Below are 6,000 nucleotides of genomic sequence, written 5' to 3' on the forward strand. Positions count from 1 at the left end.
TCGTATAACATAGTTTCTACGTCCACAAGCCAACTTCGACTTTCTTCTTGCTTCAATGCTTCCACACCTCTTTCCAGTCGTGGTATCTCCGCACCTTTCTTCAGCCTCCATGTCTCCGCTGGTGAGGGCACTTTGCCTTCCTTCTCTAGGTTTATCTCTGGTAAACTGACTTCGGGTTCTTCCCCCATCGACAGATCGACTTGAGCTGTTCTAGCTCTATTTTCCACAGCGCCTATCTGGCCTTCTGTTTTTCCACCCAGTCGGAAACTTATGTCCGTACCTTGTTCTGCTCTTACCAAGTGGCAATTTTCTGCTTCCCCCTCTTATCCAAGTGATAATTTTCTGCTTCCCCCTCTTATCCAAGGTTGGGTCTTTCGCCGCCTTAAGAGACGGGTTGCATGGATCATGTCACCGCCATGGTGGCTGATGATTCGGCCACCTCTATGGTCGGCCTGGCTCCTCGAGAGCTTGGATCTCTATGGCATTCACTATCGGTGGTCCTGATGTTAAAGCCTAGGCTCCTTCCACTTCAACCCTATGCTTCCTCCAAATGTCACATTCTCACTTGTGATGGCCTAGGGAATGGAAATAAAAACACGTGAAAATGGGCTATTGTATACCGGGCACATCCCTAGGAGGAAAATTTCCATAGGGACAAAATTGAATGAGATGAGAATATACATAAACAGTAATCTTACAATAGCCTTATCAACAACAACCTCTACAATGTTCGGCTTACATCCTTTTATACTCCTCACTCGCACTCATAGTGCGGTATAGAAATACCGCCGTGTTCTGAACACGGCGGGCTGATTTACAGAGTAATGAACTAGGTGAATAGTGAACAAGGGTCTAAAAACAAATGATGTTATATGTGGCATGTAAGTTGTCCATCGCTCGCTGGGAGGAGGAATCGGGTTTGCAACTTGAGGCATAGGCATCAAGGCGTGGAATTCAATAGCACTTAGATTTGGTCCCAATATTGATAGTTTTTCTCCTCTAACAGTGTGGTATTTCCTTTTCAATAGACTGGTGCACACCTCGTACAGTCAATTATTTCATTGGTTTAAGATTTTTTAGGATTTTTATTTTGTTTGAAGTTCTATAGTTTTTTATGTTATTTATTATTTTCAATATAAATATATTTTATTGGTTTATGTTTTGTTTAGTTGAGCCTAAAATTAACGAGATTAAAGGAAAATAAAGCAAGTAAACACACCTATCCTACTTAATGCCAAAGAATTTGAGAGAAAGAGATGATGCAAGGAAATTCAACAAGGGATTTACCTTTGTTTTAAATTGGAGTAGCCTCTAAATGAAGCAAAGTGTTTGCAACTCAAGCCCCTCCAGCTTCTTTGCTTTTGTTCAAGATTTCACAAACCCAAGGTACAAAAATCACCTCAATGATTAAACAAGGGTAAATCCTCTTTTTTTGTCGCCCATAGTTTCTCCATGTCCTTGCTCAAAGTTTACACCCTATGTTGAAAATTTCCCACATCCACAAGTGTCATCAACTCTACAAGTTGGGCAAGGTGTTGTCAGAGTTGTACAACATCATATCATGGGACATGCGAGTGATGATCATGGTGAGAATGAGGAGTTCATCTTTGATTAGGTTTGCCCTCTTTTCACACTACATCACCCCTTTATGCTTTACACCTCTAGCCTTGTAAATGGGCTGAGAATATAGGGTGATGGGACACAATGTGCATGAGGAGATCAAGAGAAGAGAGAGAAGGTTATGCAAGGAGGGTTAAGGAAGAGAAGGAGATTTAGAAAGCTGAGATAAATTGTTGCTCTTTGCAAATCACCCTTGTAGTGCTTGTCTTTCCCCTACCTTTAGACTCTTATTAAGATAACCTAGTGCTAGCTAAACCTTCCAAGTGTGGAACGGTCTAGTACTTATCTCTCTTAATGGGATGTCAAGCTCTTATCAAAGACTTGAGATCTCTTCTCTTATCATTTTCAAATTACTTTCACAAATACAAAATTCATGCAAAGTCTCAAGAAATTCATGCAATAAAGCCTCCTTTTCTCTAAGCTAAGAAAGACCAAGAAAATTCATGGAAGCATGACTAACGTCAGAGGCCATGGTGGTGACTCTTGTTCTTGATGGTGGTGACACCCGCCTTCTCCTTCTGCTTGATGTGCACTCTATTCCTAATGACACACTTAGATGAATGACTCCTCTTTTGCACCTCTAGCATGAATGTAGCAAAAGTTTTAGACCTCTCTCTTCCTGTCAATTAGAACTACAATGCTGACAACAATGGCATGGGAAGCCACATCTACACAAATCATGGCATTCACATCAATCATGCTTGTAGCTACAACAATCACGGCATCCATGTCATCACAAATCATGGCAGCCACACTACTAGAAGGATCACATCAGTAATAACAGCGCCAAGTCGATCATATCAATCCCCAATTACAGTGATCACGATAGCATTAATCATCATGATCACGTCAGCATCATTAATCACAGCACATAGTTGACAAGATCACATTGCACAACATCTAACGAGATCACACCGCACAGGTGACAGTATCACGGTGCACATCAGTGCTAAAGAAAAAGCAAATTCCCAGAAGCTCAGTTAACCTATTCAAAATCTCATTATTAATCGGTTTTTACAGCAGCTAAAACCCTACAAATCTTATCGGTTTTTGTAAGGAAAAGAGTAAATTCAATCGGTTTTTTGAAATTTTAACCGATATTAGAATACATTAAAGGATAGTTTTTTGCTAGCACACTGGTGCATAGCTCACGGTCCGATCACGTTGCACGATGCATAGCTAACGAGATCACTATGCATAACATCTGTCACACGAAGCATAGCAGTTGATGAGATCGCGACTCGACAGCAGTAGAGCTGATGTGATCGTGACTCGACAGCAGTAGAGCTGATGTGATCATGGTTAGGTCCAAATCCTACATGTACTAGCACGTCATATGGATGCAAAGTCATTATAATTCATGCTTTGTTCATCAACACACCGGTCACTTCAACGATCTTATGGTTGCAATTTTCCTTGGAACCCAAATTCTTCCACTATTGACATTTCTTAATGACTTTCTTAATAAACAAATCCAACCCAATTAGTGAATATGGGCAAAAATCAGTTTAGATGTAATTTTTATGGGATTTTTTAATGATCCAACTGCCTAATATGCATCTTAACAATCCAAAGAACTAAAATGTAACAAAAGACCTACCTAATCGTACAAAAATTATGCAACAAGCTCTATGTCAAAACATGAAAGAGAGCTAAAATGTCAAAACACGAAAGACAGCTAAAATGCAATGCTACTCCATCATTTGTTGATTAGTGCAATCAAAACATGAAAGAGAGCAAAAATGTAATGCTACTCCATTATTTGGTGCAATTAGTGTAATCCAAGCCTAAACCTACCTATGTATATGCTCTACCAACACCCATAATCACTCTCAACACCATTAAAGCAACAAATCAAGTAGGTAATTAGGAAAAAACACATTCTTGAAATGTGAGAAAAAGAGAACAAAACTTCAGACAAAACTATTACAAATCTCCATCAAGTCTCACACTTTTCCATGGAATCCCACTAATCAAGAGTCGTGGTGGGGATCTTTCCAATGGGCAATCTTGTAACCTTTGAGGTATGTAAGCTCGACATCACCATGGGTAGCTTATCACTCACCTTCTCTCCTGAGCATTGTCATACTATTGTGTTGCACTACGGGCATTGCTTCTCTTCTCACCTCAAATCACTCACACACTCACTAGCATGCATTAGAGATAAGATTAGAGAGAGGTCTAGTAGGAGGGAAAGCTCAATTACACAATGGGAGAGTGTACTTGCATTATGAGAGAAATTACCTTATATACATGGCCATAAGCATTCACACACACTTAAACTATGGTTGGGCAACCACCCAACGCTTCTATTTAACCTATTGCATACACATTTCTTCATCTCATAATACATTGATGCATTACAACCAAGAATTTAATATTTACGTAATCACACAAAATTTTATAACATGTTAACGTGATCACAACGTTAACATGCAGTATTAACGACAAACATTTTTGCCTATAGCACATTGTCCCAACATCATAAATTCAATGTCAAGCACCTTGATTGGAGTGCATATGGTCCAATAGTAAGAATCAAAGCATGATGGGTGAGCCTAGTGTAATTTTTCAAGTGGTGAAAAATCAATAATGTTAATATTAACATGAATTAATGTTAATAATGGGTTTAGTGAATGTTATTAACAAACGTTAGTAGCCTGTTAACTAATGTTTACGTAATTACATAAGTTAAATCCTTGATTACAACACTAGGGAGCACATCCTAGCTCACTACCACATGCTCTTGGACTAGGAAATTTCATTAACCTTTATGGGCACCCCTCCAAGTTTGAGATTTGGACACCATTGTTGCATGGCTTGTTTGTATATAAGTTTGGTGTGCCTATCCTTGACATTGATGTAGCTTACTCATGTTTTGGCATATAATTTGGTGTGGCCACTTTGTTACCATAAAATGGATTAAGAACCAGTAACCCAGTCTATTATGTTATGATGAAGCACATGAGGTGCATTATCATTTTATGAGAGGGAGAAGGTTCTAACAAGTGATGTGGATCTAGTATATGTTAGCACAGAGAATCAAGTGACTAACATCTTCATGAAGGCACTAGGGTACAAAGAAGCTCCACAAGTTTAGGAGCTTACTTGGAGTACAATGTGTGGAGTTGAGATCGAGAGGAAGTGTTGAGATATATCAAGCTCAACTAGTGCTGTGGACATTGATGACCCACCTTGGTAATAGTTTTCACTCTTACGCCACTTGCATGGTTGGTGAGAGTATGGGTGATATACTGCGAGTGGTTTAGAGGTTGTGTGACAACCACTTTAGTGTATTATAGTTTTGGCATAGTTGTTGAGAAAACAAATGTGTGAGGGTGCAACATGTGTAGAGCAAAGAGGAGGGATTAGGCACATTAGAAAAGGAATAGAGTAAGGATACATTGGCAAAGGCTGATTTGTATGGTCATTTGTAAAAGTTGAAGTCAAAGGTCAAAAGGGTAGCACATGGAAGTGCAAGGAGGCACATGTAGTGTGAGCATTTATGGACAAATGGTTAGCACTAGGGTGCACACATCTTGTGAGTTGGGAGCTCTATGAGAGCTATAAAAGGATGTACTTGGATCAAATCTAATGCAATGAGATTATGATGGTGTATTTCTTAATTGTTGTCATTATCTTGATATTATCTTAATCCTATTTTATGTATTATCTGAATTAGTATGCTTAATCATGTTTCTCATATGATTTGATCCATCTTGAGCTTAATTAAGCTTGATTTTTCAAAAATAGTTATAGCGCCAACTCATGTAGTTGGGTTTACACTGTGGACTAACCTTCTTATTCTATAGTAGAAGAGTACTCTCCCTTATAATATGTACTCTTACCTCTTTATCTTATGGTTACATAGAAGAGAAAAGAATAGAAGAAATTCAACCATCCATCTCTCTTGTGTCTATGTCTACTCGTATGTGTGTGTTTGCTTACAAGGGGCTTCCCTCATTCTTCTCATATTTGACATTAATCTCATGGTAAGGCTGATTTATATGTTTGAGCACTATCTTACAAAAGTAAAATGTCTGTTCTTGCACGGGTGAGATGGTAAAGCACCTTACAGTAGGTCACGCAAGCGAGACCATGTTAATTAATGGAGTGGTTTTAACATCATAGCATACAAATTCATAAAGCTAATTATGGTCCTTATCGAACAAAATAAAGAAAAGTGTGAAGGTTATGATCCAAAAATCCTATGCTTTAACATGAATAGAGGCCGAACAAAAGCAGTCATGATGTACTATTGTCATTGACTTTGATACTTACCTTCTTACATGCACCAAACTTTTGAAGATATGTTGATATAGTCTTTTAGACTCCATGCTCTTAGCTCAAACGAACACTCAAAAGGCTCCACTCACATCC

Source organism: Cibotium barometz, chromosome 5 (genome assembly GCF_041138505.1).
Source record: "Cibotium barometz isolate CiBa-2024 chromosome 5, ASM4113850v1, whole genome shotgun sequence".
Taxonomy (NCBI): domain Eukaryota; kingdom Viridiplantae; phylum Streptophyta; class Polypodiopsida; order Cyatheales; family Cibotiaceae; genus Cibotium; species Cibotium barometz.